Raw genomic sequence first — 14,345 nt, 5'->3', positions numbered from 1 at the left:
TATTTTATATGTTTGTAGTATATGTTCGTTTCTGTAGAGATGTTTATATACATTTCATATATTAAGAACAATTGGTAATAATATTATTTTTTGGATCGAAGATAGAAATAACAATCAGCTGGAATCCAAAATAAAGCAGCGAAGATGGAATTCAGATTTTTGCTACTTCTATAACCTGTTAGGAATTGTGTTAGGAGGAACATGTAGCGCTCCACAGCCTTCTAGGCTGCATATGTCTGAGTTTCCATTGTCTAGACTCTAGTCTGTGGTTAGGGCTATCTCAGGTCATGCAGGAACCACTAGTGACTGCGGGATCAGGGTCTCAAGTCTGTACGGGAACACGCAGAGTCAGTTCCAGTTTTTAGTGTGTTAACTATTTTCCCAAGTGGGTTGCTACACTATCATGCCACTTATTTGTCATCTATCTGCATTTACTTCTTGGCTCAGACATCCAGTTAAGAATTTTGAGCTGTAAGCATAACAAACTCTTTTCTGCTATACTGGTGCTTTTCACACTGCAAAACTGCTGCAACAGTGTGTAATCATCTTTACATGTAGCTATTCGATTGTTTGCGCATCATTGCTGATTTGCAGTTAATCAGTAGTCTGCTGTAAGTATAAGGGCTTGTGCACACTTTGCGGTTTTTGCTGCGGATACGCAGCGGATTTGATGCTGCGGATCCGCAGCAGTTTTCCATGCAGGGTACAGTACAATGTTACCCTATGGAAAACAAAAACCGCTGTGCCCACGATGCGGAAAATTAATTGCGGAACCGCTGCGGAAAAAAAGAAGGAGCATGTCACTTCTTTCTGCGGATTCCGCAGCGGTTTTCAACATGCACCAATAGGAAAGTGCTGTTGAAAACCCGCAGAGGAATCCGCAGAAGAAGCCGCAGGAAAATCCGCAGTGAAAACCACCGCGGTTTTGCACTGCGGATTTTCCAAATCCGCAGCGGAAAAATCCGCAGAAGAATCCGCAAAGTGTGCACATACCCTAACAAGATCTTCTATGCAATACTGGTGCTGTTCACACTACAAAACTGATACAACACTGCGTAATATTTTCCACAAGCAAGTACCCAATTTGCCTGTTGATCATTTATTGCTGTGGTTAACCTTTTGTTTGCATACAACTCTGCCATTAACCAATTGTTTGGTGCAAGACCTATACATCTACACTTCCTGTGTATGTCCACACTTTTGGCTAAAGGTACCTTCACACGAAACGACATTATAACGATATCGCTAGCAATCCGTGACGTTGCAGCGTCCTCGCTAGCGATATCGTTTCGTTTGACACGCAGCAGCGATCAGGATCCTGCTGTGATGTCGCTGGTCGCTGAATAAAGTCCAGAACTTTATTTGGTCGTCCGATCGCTGTGTATCGTTGTGTTTGAAAGCAAAAGCAACGATACCAGCGATATTTTACACTGGTAACCAGGGTAAACATCGGGTTACTAAGCGCAGGGCCGCGCTTAGTTACCCGATGTTTACCCTGGTTACTAGCGTAAAATGTAAAAAAAACAAACAGCACATACTCACATTGCGTCCCCTGCAGTCTGCTTCCTCCTCTGACTCAGCGCCGCAAAGTGAAAGTGAAAGCAGCACAGCGGTGACGTCACCGCTCTGCTCTCACTGTACGGCGCTCAGTCAGTCAGGAAGTGGACGCAGGGGGACGTGAATGTAAGTATGTGCTGTTTGTTTTTTTTAGATTTTACGCTGGTAACCAGGGTAAACATCGGGTTACTAAGCGCGGCCCTGCGCTTAGTTACCCGATGTTTACCCTGGTTACCAGGGGACCTCGGCATAGTTGATCGCTGGAGAGCGGTCTGTGTGACAGCTCTCCAGCGACCAAACAGCGACGCTGCAGCGATCGACATCGTTGTCGCTATCGCTGCAGCGTCGCTTCGTGTGAAGGTACCTTAAGTGTCTTCTGGTGGTTCCTGCTTTGCTTGTTTACTTTCCTTCCTGCATACCCTGCTTTCCGGGTCCTTGATGATGCCCCTAAAGATCTCCATATACAGTATAATGCCTCCATAACAAGCTGGAGCTACAGTACCCTCAACAAAGTATAACCCCCTCTGTAGTTTTCCCCCAGAGTGTGATGCCAAAGTTACTCCTCTCACAGTTTCCTTAGACACATTATGAGACCCCAAACTGATCCCCAACAATATGAAGCCCTAATTGTTCCCCTACACTCACACAGTTTGATGTGCCTACAGTTCCCCCACTCATTCAGTGGTTTTATTTCCTGAAGAGGTTTAGAAAAACGCCTGGTGGAAATAAAAAGTGCGTGTCACTTCTTTGAAGTGGATTCTGAAGAAGCCTTCTCCAAACTAGGTTCTGTCTGATCAAAAGACTGCAAAAAGCACTTCAGGGAAAAAAACTCTCTTTTAATTTCTTTATTGATGACTTTGTGGATGATATTGAGGGTAAAGTGTCAGTCTTTGCTGATGGTGATGACACAAAACTATGTAGGATAGTAAAAACTTAGCTGATAGTATATTACAAAATGATCTATGGTATATAAAATGTCTGAATGGGTAAACACTTGGCAGATGAGGTTTAAATGTTCATAAATGTAGAGTAATGCAACTAGAACGGAGTAATCCTATTGCTGCATATTGATTTGTAAAAGAATATTGGAAAGCTAGGTAAGGAAAAGGCAGCAACTAGATTAATAAACAGAATAGAAGATCTTTACTATAACGAGAGGAGAGAAACATTGATCTTGCTTAGCTTACAAAAAAGACATGTCAGAGGAGATCTTATTTATATGCATACATACGTGTGTGGTCAATACACATGATCCTTCCAAAGACCTTACAAAGGACATGGAGACATTCACTCACTATGTGTGCAAGAAAGTCGATGCCAGCATTTAACTCAGAAAGGGTTTTATAGAGTCTGCCTATGGGGGGTGCATTATACAATGCAGAGTCTGCCTATGGGGGTGCTTTATAAAATATAGAGTCTGCTATCGGGGGGCTGCATTATACTTTATAGTCTGCCTATGGGGTGTGTCACGAATCACAGGGAGGACATTTTTATCATCTCCACTGCTCACACCAATATGAACCGGGGTTGTTTGGTTGCCCCTGGTTCTTTTCTGAAGGAGATTTATCTATATCCCACTTCCCAGTTCAGGTTTGGAATTTTCAGCTCTCTGGCGCCCCCCTTACCCTCAGGTCAGACAGGGTACTGCACCTAGGATAATTAGTCACCAGGAAGGCTGCCTTACTTTGTACTGGCTAATGGGCACACTGCAGCGAGGGTGATATAACTACTCCCATTCAGGCGGGAACAATAATTATCAACGCTGTCCGTCACTACCAGGTTTCCCAAACGCACAGGACAAATCTGCCACCAGCTCCAATTTCTTAATAACGGGTCTGGAGCCAACCCCAATTAGTGGCGTAATTCACTTCAGAGGACGTTGCAGTACGTTATAGAGTAAGGAGAAAAGAAGCTAGTAATTTTATACATTTTACTCCAAAAAGGTAGACAGTGTTTACAAAAGTATAAAAAGATGTTATAAAAGTAGACAAGTATCGTATGTACAAACAATTACAAATAAAAAGTGATTAAAGTTGAAAAGAAACCACAGTTCTCTCATATCTTTTCAGATCATGGCAAACCATGTGGCTGGGGGAGGGGCGAACTTCAGAGTGCATCAAAGCAGCTTGCAGAGCTGCTGTTAGCTCTTTTCCTGGGCAAAAACTCACTCATAACTCAGCAGGGTTAAGATATGCCCTCTGGTCCTGACATCACTGAGTGGGCTGAGTTATGAAATACACTCCTCTTTTCTCAGAGGGACTGAAGCTGCATGCAGGGGGAAGGGAGTTGCCAGGAGGCCAAGAGAGAAGAAGAGCTTTCTAGGCAGTGTGAAGAGGGGGCAGAGGGCCCACAGCGTGTGTCTGCCACCATGGTACCTTTTAAAAAATTACTCAGAACATGGCATTTTTACATTATTGTGACAGGGTGCATTATACTATACAGTCTGCCTATGGGAAGTGCATTATACTATAGAGTCTACCAATGGGGAGTGCATTATACAATATAGAGTGTGTCTATGGGGGTGCATAATACTATAGAGTATGCCCATGAGGGGCTGCATTATAATACACAGTCTGCCTATGGGGAGTGCATTATACTATAGAGTCTGCGTATGGGGGTGCATAATACTATATAATTTGCCTATGGGGGATGCATTATACAAGAGTCTGCCTGTGGGTAGTGCATTATACTATATACTGTAGAGTCCATCTATGGGGAGTGAATTATACTATAGAGTCTGCCTATGGGGGGCTACATTTTAGTATACAGTCTGCCTATGGGGAGTGCATTATACTATATAGAGTCTGCCTATGGGGAGCTGTATTATACTATACAGTCTGCATATGGGGAGTGTATTATACTATATAGAGTCTGCCTATGGGGATTGCATTATACTTAGAGTCTGCCTATGGGGAGTGCATTATCCTCTATAGAGTCTGCCTATGTGGGCTGCATTATACTATACAGTCTGCCTATGGGGAGTGCATTAAACTATGAAGAGTCTGCCTATGGGGAGTGCATTATACTATATAGAGTCTGCCTATGGGGGGCTGCATTATACTATAGTCTATATAGGGAGAGTATTATACTATATAGAGCTGCCTATGGGGGCTGCATTATACTATACAGTCTGCCTATGGGGAGTGCATTATACTATGTATAGTCTGCGTATGGGAAGTGCATTATGCTATGTAAAGTCTGCGTATGGGGAGGGCATTATACAATATAGAGTCTGTCTCTGGGAGTGCATTATACTATATATAGAGTCTGTCTATGGGGAGTGCATTATACAATATAGAGTCTGCCTATGGGAAGTGCATTATGCTATGTAGAGTCTGCCTATGGGGAGTGCATTATACAATATAGAGTCTGTCTATGGGAAGTGCATTATGCTATGTAGAGTCTGTCTCTGGGAGTGCATTATACTATATATAGAGTCTGTCTATGGGGAGTGCATTATACAATATAGAGTCTGCCTATGGGAAGTGCATTATGCTATGTAGAGTCTGCCTATGGGGAGTGCATTATACAATATAGAGTCTGTCTATGGGAAGTGCATTATGCTATGTAGAGTCTGCCTATGGAGAGTGCATTATACTTAGAGTCTGCCTATGGGGAGTTAATTATCCTCTATAGAGTCTGCCTATGTGGGCTGCATTATACTATACAGTCTGGGGAGTGCATTATACTAAAGAGTGTATATAGGGGACTGCTTTATACTATATAGTCTGCCTATGGGGAGTGCATTATACTATATAGAGTCTGCCTATGGGGAGTGCATTATACTATATAGAGTCTGCCTATGGGGGGCTGCATTATACTATACAGTCTGTATATAGGGAGAGTATTATACTATATAGAGCTGCCTATGGGGGCTGCATTATACTATACAGTCTGCCTATGGGGAGTGCATTATACTATGTATAGTCTGCGTATGGGAAGTGCATTATGCTATGTAAAGTCTGCGTATGGGGAGGGCATTATACAATATAGAGTCTGTCTCTGGGAGTGCATTATACTATATATAGAGTCTGTCTATGGGGAGTGCATTATACAATATAGAGTCTGCCTATGGGAAGTGCATTATGCTATGTAGAGTCTGCCTATGGGGAGTGCATTATACAATATAGAGTCTGTCTATGGGAAGTGCATTATGCTATGTAGAGTCTGTCTCTGGGAGTGCATTATACTATATATAGAGTCTGTCTATGGGGAGTGCATTATACAATATAGAGTCTGCCTATGGGAAGTGCATTATGCTATGTAGAGTCTGCCTATGGGGAGTGCATTATACAATATAGAGTCTGTCTATGGGAAGTGCATTATGCTATGTAGAGTCTGCCTATGGAGAGTGCATTATACTTAGAGTCTGCCTATGGGGAGTTAATTATCCTCTATAGAGTCTGCCTATGTGGGCTGCATTATACTATACAGTCTGGGGAGTGCATTATACTAAAGAGTCTGTATATAGGGGACTGCTTTATACTATATAGTCTGCCTATGGGGAGTGCATTATACTATATAGAGTCTGCCTATGGGGAGTGTATTATACAATAAAGAGTCTGTCTATGGGGAGTGCATTTTACTATATAGAGTCTGTCTATGGGAAGTGCATTATACTATATAGAGTCAGTCTGCCTACAGAGCAGTCAGATTCTGGAATCTCATACCACAAGAGACTATAGCAGCTTTTATAAAGGGATGGAAGCTTTTCTCACAGTAGTTGATATTGTGAGTTATAAATAATCTAGTGATTGACAATGTCTAGCTGATGGAGAAAAGTTGAACTGATCAACCTGTGTCTTTTTTCAACCAATATAAGTATAAGTAAAACCGTTCAGAAAACACATGATCAAAAGAAAAACTCCTCCAAAAATTTCCTGTTGAATGTTCTTTTCACCATTGAAAGCAATGCTTACGTGCAAAACCACTGCATGTGAACATAGCCCAAGGTGTGGAGGAGCATTTTTTTTCTCTTATTTATTTTGCCTGATATACAAGTCATTACACAGGAAAGAATATTTCTTGGCATTTTATTCCAGTCAAATCCATTTTAAGGGTGGTTTTGTATGTTTTACTGTCAGTCTGTAAAAGTGGCGTCATACTCTGACAACGTTGTTTCCAGCAGTGACCTCAGAGTCAGAGATGCTTCCAGGGGTCTTCCCCATCCTGTTCCCATGCCATTTCAGCGATGCTTCCAGCGTTTTTAGCAATTTTTAGACCCCCTCCAGACCTCTGGGGAGGCCGGTGGAAAAATTCTCGCGTTTCCCATTGACTTCCATTATACTTGATACTCATGTCAATTTGCTAAATTTGAGTAATGAGTACCCAAGCATTTTAGTGCTCGCTTGTCACAAAAAAAATCAGCGGTCGTGAAGGGGTTATTACCCATTGTTGGCTATGACAGTCCAGCTAGGGAGATGTCATCAGTACGTTACTTTATAAATTCTCTATTTCTGGTGATTGTTTTAGTGCTGAGCACTGTGTGCGCCCGTTGAATCCTGTATGTGTCATCTGACTTGTAAGCGTTAGGCTCGATCACATGCGCACATTCGCAGGAATGGTGAGCTCAGGTGTACTAGACAAACATCACTGCATATATGATCGGTACTAGAAGCCAGGTTTGTAGTATTCACATGAATGAACACAAATTTACTGTCTGTAAAGAACATTAGTGTGAAAAACGTATTTGTCGTCCTCCTTGAAAATCTGTCATGCTGAAGGTTGATTATGATTAGAAAAGCATGGCTTCCAGAAACAGGGCTCCTACTGATGGGTTGTGTCTGGTATTGCATCTCAGCTCCAACAAAAGGGGTTATCCACTACTACAGGGATGGAGAATCTTTATTTCTGCCAAAGGCCATTTGGATATTTATACCATCCTCGGGGGCCGTACAAATTGTGCACTAACTCTGCCCACAAAGTACGGCCTGACAGTGACACTGGTGTCAGAATGTAATATTTTACTGAAAGCGCCTCAGATCTCAGTAGTAGAGATGAGCGATTATGTTCAGAAAATAATCACCAAACATAAATTTGGCACAATATGGTACATTCGGCTTCGTGATCGGTAACGCAAGGATTTTTCTTAAAATCATAAAAAGTTGGTAACGTTCAGTAAAAGTGCAGGAAAATAATTGCGTTGTCACTAAAGTATTTTAACCCCTTCATGACCGGAGCTTTTTTCGGTTTTGTGTTTTTGTTTTTCGCTCCCCTTTATCCCAGAGCCATAACTTTTTTTCATGTGAGGGATTATGTTTTGCAGGACAAGTTGTTCTTTTGAAAGACACCATTGGTTTTACCATTTCGTGTACTAGAAAAGCGGAAAAAAATTCCAGGTGTGGTGAAATTGCAAAAAAAGGTGCAATCCCACACTTGTTTTTTGTTTAGCTTTTTTGCTAGGTTCACTAAATGCTAAAACTGACCTGCCATTATGATTCTCCAGATAGTTACAAGTAGGGTTGAGCGACTTTCATTTTTTTAAGATCGAGTAGGGTTTTGGGAAACCCGATTTTGTCCAGAGTCGAGTCGAGTGCAGTCGGCCGATTATCGCTAAAAGTCGGGGATCGACCGAAACACGAAACCCAATGCAAGTCAATGGGGAAGCATAGTCGGCAGTGAGTGGAGGCCAGGAAAACACCTACAGTGCCCATTTTAATGCCAAAAACATCCATTCTTGTTTCTGAAGCTTGCCAATCTTAATTAACTGTATAATAATAGTTGGGCATAGGGAATTGGGGGAAAGTTGTGGGGGGAGTAGGGCTGGCTCAAGTTTTTCGTGGGCCCAGGAAATGCGGACTACGTCACGGCGGTGTTGCAGGGAAAGGTAAGTATTTAAAAGTTGCAAGTGCTGTGATCCTGAGCAAGCAGGGGGGGGCCCACTCGTTCGCATTGCCACTGGCACAGGGCCCCTCAAAGTACGGCGGTGTGTTTGCATGGCGGGGGCGCCTCCCACCAGCAGCGACACTTTTGCGTACTCTGAGGGGCCCTGTGCCAGTGACGTCGCCAACGAGTATGCCCCCCCACCTGATGAAGGAACCTGCACTTTCATCTGCACCTTCCTCTTTGTCCCTGTGTAAGGTGGTATAACATGCGGGAAGGGGAACCTTACTTTCAGCAGGGACAGATTCTGGCTGTGTAGAGTACAAGGGGAATGTAGTGGTCTAGGTCAATGTACCAGCAGACTCATTTAGCAGTGGCTGGGCAATGGGCAGGATGAGGAGGAAACAGATATAGGGCCAAAGAATAAAGTAGGCTACATGCAGTTCAAAATTGGTAACAGGACTAAACAGGCGGCATTGCTTTGTTCAGTGGAGTAGCAAACCCAAGAGCAGCAGACACTGTTTCAAGGGCCTAACCACACTAGTAGGCCAAATGCAGTTTAATATCTGATAGTATAGGGCGAAAGCCAGAATGTGGAAGCTCAGCTTTGTTCAGTTGAGGACAACACCAGGGAGGGGCAGACACCTTTAGTAGGCCGGAAAAGCCTATTGCATTTTTTAAAATGGTAATTTGGAGCAGAAGGTTGAAGCTCAGCTTTATTTAGTTGAGGACAACACCAGGCAGGGGCACACAGACAGACACCTTTAGTAGGCCGGAAAAGCCTATTCCATTTTTCAAAATGGTAATTTGGAGCAGAAGGTTGAAGCTCAGCTTTATTTAGTTGAGGGCAACACCAGGCAGGGGCACACAGACAGACACCTTTAGTAGGCCGGAAAAGCCTATTGCATTTTTTAAAATGGTAATTTGGAGCAGAAGGTTGAAGCTCAGCTTTATTTAGTTGAGGGCAACACCAGGCAGGGGCACACAGACAGACACCTTTAGTAGGCCGGAAAAGCCTATTGCATTTTTCAAAATGGTAATTTGGAGCAGAAGGTTGAAGCTCAGCTTTATTTAGTTGAGGGCAACACCAGGGAGGGGCAGAAGCCGTTAGTAGGCCCTAACCACCATTTTTTTTTTTTAAAACCACTTAATGAGAGCCGGAAGGTTGAAGCTCAGCTTTATTTAGTTGAGGACAACACCAGGGAGGGGCAGAAGCCGTTAGTAGGCCCTAACCACCATTTTTTTTTTTAAAACCACTTAATGAGAGCCGGAAGGTTGAAGCTCAGCTTTATTTAGTTGAGGACAACACCAGGGAGGGGCAGAAGCCGTTAGTAGGCCCTAACCACCATTTTTTTTTTTAAAACCACTTAATGAGAGCCGGAAGGTTGAAGCTCAGCTTTATTTAGTTGAGGACAACACCAGGGAGGGGCAGAAGCCGTTAGTAGGCCCTAACCACCATTTTTTTTTTAAAAACCACTTAATGAGAGCCGGAAGGTTGAAGCTCAGCTTTATTTAGTTGAGGGCAACACCAGGCAGTGGCACACAGACAGACACCTTTAGTAGGCCGGAAAAGCCTATTGCATTTTTTAAAATGGTAATTTGGAGCAGAAGGTTGAAGCTCAGCTTTATTTAGTTGAGGACAACACCAGGCAGGGGCACACAGACAGACACCTTTAGTAGGCCGGAAAAGCCTATTGCATTTTTCAAAATGGTAATTTGGAGCAGAAGGTTGAAGCTCAGCTTTATTTAGTTGAGGGCAACACCAGGGAGGGGCAGAAGCCGTTAGTAGGCCCTAACCACCATTTTTTTTTTTTAAAACCACTTAATGAGAGCCGGAAGGTTGAAGCTCAGCTTTATTTAGTTGAGGACAACACCAGGGAGGGGCAGAAGCCGTTAGTAGGCCCTAACCACCATTTTTTTTTTTAAAACCACTTAATGAGAGCCGGAAGGTTGAAGCTCAGCTTTATTTAGTTGAGGACAACACCAGGGAGGGGCAGAAGCCGTTAGTAGGCCCTAACCACCGTTTTTTTTTTAAAAACCACTTAATGAGAGCCGGAAGGTTGAAGCTCAGCTTTATTTAGTTGAGGACAACACCAGGCAGGGGCACACAGACAGACACCTTTAGTAGGCCGGAAAAGCCTATTGCATTTTTCAAAATGGTAATTTGGAGCAGAAGGTTGAAGCTCAGCTTTATTTAGTTGAGGGCAACACCAGGCAGTGGCACACAGACAGACACCTTTAGTAGGCCGGAAAAGCCTATTGCATTTTTTAAAATGGTAATTTGGAGCAGAAGGTTGAAGCTCAGCTTTATTTAGTTGAGGACAACACCAGGCAGGGGCACACAGACAGACACCTTTAGTAGGCCGGAAAAGCCTATTGCATTTTTCAAAATGGTAATTTGGAGCAGAAGGTTGAAGCTCAGCTTTATTTAGTTGAGGGCAACACCAGGGAGGGGCAGAAGCCGTTAGTAGGCCCTAACCACCATTTTTTTTTTTTAAAACCACTTAATGAGAGCCGGAAGGTTGAAGCTCAGCTTTATTTAGTTGAGGACAACACCAGGGAGGGGCAGAAGCCGTTAGTAGGCCCTAACCACCATTTTTTTTTTAAAAACCACTTAATGAGAGCCGGAAGGTTGAAGCTCAGCTTTATTTAGTTGAGGACAACACCAGGGAGGGGCAGAAGCCGTTAGTAGGCCCTAACCACCATTTTTTTTTTAAAAACCACTTAATGAGAGCCGGAAGGTTGAAGCTCAGCTTTATTTAGTTGAGGACAACACCAGGCAGGGGCACACAGACAGACACCTTTAGTAGGCCGGAAAAGCCTATTGCATTTTTCAAAATGGTAATTTGGAGCAGAAGGTTGAAGCTCAGCTTTATTTAGTTGAGGGCAACACCAGGCAGTGGCACACAGACAGACACCTTTAGTAGGCCGGAAAAGCCTATTGCATTTTTTAAAATGGTAATTTGGAGCAGAAGGTTGAAGCTCAGCTTTATTTAGTTGAGGACAACACCAGGCAGGGGCACACAGACAGACACCTTTAGTAGGCCGGAAAAGCCTATTGCATTTTTCAAAATGGTAATTTGGAGCAGAAGGTTGAAGCTCAGCTTTATTTAGTTGAGGGCAACACCAGGGAGGGGCAGAAGCCGTTAGTAGGCCCTAACCACCATTTTTTTTTTTTAAAACCACTTAATGAGAGCCGGAAGGTTGAAGCTCAGCTTTATTTAGTTGAGGACAACACCAGGGAGGGGCAGAAGCCGTTAGTAGGCCCTAACCACCATTTTTTTTTTTAAAACCACTTAATGAGAGCCGGAAGGTTGAAGCTCAGCTTTATTTAGTTGAGGACAACACCAGGGAGGGGCAGAAGCCGTTAGTAGGCCCTAACCACCATTTTTTTTTTTAAAACCACTTAATGAGAGCCGGAAGGTTGAAGCTCAGCTTTATTTAGTTGAGGACAACACCAGGCAGGGGCACACAGACAGACACCTTTAGTAGGCCGGAAAAGCCTATTGCATTTTTCAAAATGGTAATTTGGAGCAGAAGGTTGAAGCTCAGCTTTATTTAGTTGAGGGCAACACCAGGCAGGGGCACACAGACAGACACCTTTAGTAGGCCGGAAAAGCCTATTGCATTTTTTAAAATGGTAATTTGGAGCAGAAGGTTGAAGCTCAGCTTTATTTAGTTGAGGGAAACACCAGGCAGGGGCACACAGACAGACACCTTTAGTAGGCCGGAAAAGCCTATTGCATTTTTCAAAATGGTAATTTGGAGCAGAAGGTTGAAGCTCAGCTTTATTTAGTTGAGGGCAACACCAGGGAGGGGCAGAAGCCGTTAGTAGGCCCTAACCACCATTTTTTTTTTTTAAAACCACTTAATGAGAGCCGGAAGGTTGAAGCTCAGCTTTATTTAGTTGAGGACAACACCAGGGAGGGGCAGAAGCCGTTAGTAGGCCCTAACCACCATTTTTTTTTTTAAAACCACTTAATGAGAGCCGGAAGGTTGAAGCTCAGCTTTATTTAGTTGAGGACAACACCAGGGAGGGGCAGAAGCCGTTAGTAGGCCCTAACCACCATTTTTTTTTTTAAAACCACTTAATGAGAGCCGGAAGGTTGAAGCTCAGCTTTATTTAGTTGAGGACAACACCAGGCAGGGGCACACAGACAGACACCTTTAGTAGGCCGGAAAAGCCTATTGCATTTTTCAAAATGGTAATTTGGAGCAGAAGGTTGAAGCTCAGCTTTATTTAGTTGAGGGCAACACCAGGCAGTGGCACACAGACAGACACCTTTAGTAGGCCGGAAAAGCCTATTGCATTTTTTAAAATGGTAATTTGGAGCAGAAGGTTGAAGCTCAGCTTTATTTAGTTGAGGACAACACCAGGCAGGGGCACACAGACAGACACCTTTAGTAGGCCGGAAAAGCCTATTGCATTTTTCAAAATGGTAATTTGGAGCAGAAGGTTGAAGCTCAGCTTTATTTAGTTGAGGGCAACACCAGGGAGGGGCAGAAGCCGTTAGTAGGCCCTAACCACCATTTTTTTTTTTTAAAACCACTTAATGAGAGCCGGAAGGTTGAAGCTCAGCTTTATTTAGTTGAGGACAACACCAGGGAGGGGCAGAAGCCGTTAGTAGGCCCTAACCACCATTTTTTTTTTTAAAACCACTTAATGAGAGCCGGAAGGTTGAAGCTCAGCTTTATTTAGTTGAGGACAACACCAGGGAGGGGCAGAAGCCGTTAGTAGGCCCTAACCACCATTTTTTTTTTTAAAACCACTTAATGAGAGCCGGAAGGTTGAAGCTCAGCTTTATTTAGTTGAGGACAACACCAGGGAGGGGCAGAAGCCGTTAGTAGGCCCTAACCACCATTTTTTTTTTTTAAAACCACTTAATGAGAGCCGGAAGGTTGAAGCTCAGCTTTATTTAGTTGAGGACAACACCAGGCAGGGGCACACAGACAGACACCTTTAGTAGGCCGGAAAAGCCTATTGCATTTTTCAAAATGGTAATTTGGAGCAGAAGGTTGAAGCTCAGCTTTATTTAGTTGAGGGCAACACCAGGCAGTGGCAAACAGACAGACACCTTTAGTAGGCCGGAAAAGCCTATTGCATTTTTCAAAATGGTAATTTGGAGCAGAAGGTTGAAGCTCAGCTTTATTTAGTTGAGGGCAACACCAGGGAGGGGCAGAAGCCGTTAGTAGGCCCTAACCACCATTTTTTTTTTTTAAAACCACTTAATGAGAGCCGGAAGGTTGAAGCTCAGCTTTATTTAGTTGAGGACAACACCAGGGAGGGGCAGAAGCCGTTAGTAGGCCCTAACCACCATTTTTTTTTTTTAAAACCACTTAATGAGAGCCGGAAGGTTGAAGCTCAGCTTTATTTAGTTGAGGACAACACCAGGCAGGGGCACACAGACAGACACCTTTAGTAGGCCGGAAAAGCCTATTGCATTTTTCAAAATGGTAATTTGGAGCAGAAGGTTGAAGCTCAGCTTTATTTAGTTGAGGGCAACACCAGGGAGGGGCAGAAGCCGTTAGTAGGCCCTAACCAAAGTTGAAGGCCAAATGCAGTTTAATTTCTGATACTATAGGCCGAAAGCCAGAAGGTGGAAGCTCCGATTTAGACAGTGGAGGACAATTTGAATTAGGGACTGCAGACAGACTTAGTAGGCTGTCCCCTGTGGACCATGCATCCACCACATTAACCCATTGCGCCGTAATGGACACGTAATCTTCCGTGGCCATGCCTACAGGTCCATGCGTCTGTTGTCAGGTGCACCTTTGTACTCACAGATTGCCAGAGTGCATGGACAATGCGGTCTTCTACATGCTGGTGGAGGGTTGGGATGGCTTTTCTCGCAAAAGAAGTGTCGACTGGTTAGCTTGTAGCGTGGTACAGCGTAGTCCATCATGGCCTTATTAATAGTAAATAAAATATATAACTAGGCTCTATGAACTTTTAAATAGGTTCCAGG

General features: G+C 43.6%; 1 protein-coding gene across 3 annotated transcripts in view; it reads left to right on the top strand.

Moving 5' to 3' along the window:
• Positions 1-14,345, top strand: part of POU2F3 (POU class 2 homeobox 3) — a 408,573-nt gene that overhangs the window by 128,502 nt on the left and 265,726 nt on the right. The window lies entirely within an intron of this gene.

Source organism: Ranitomeya variabilis, chromosome 4, assembly GCF_051348905.1.
Source record: "Ranitomeya variabilis isolate aRanVar5 chromosome 4, aRanVar5.hap1, whole genome shotgun sequence".
Classification (NCBI taxonomy): domain Eukaryota; kingdom Metazoa; phylum Chordata; class Amphibia; order Anura; family Dendrobatidae; genus Ranitomeya; species Ranitomeya variabilis.
The sequence above is the reverse complement of the archived record's forward strand: the minus strand, read 5'-3'. Positions and strand labels throughout refer to the sequence as shown.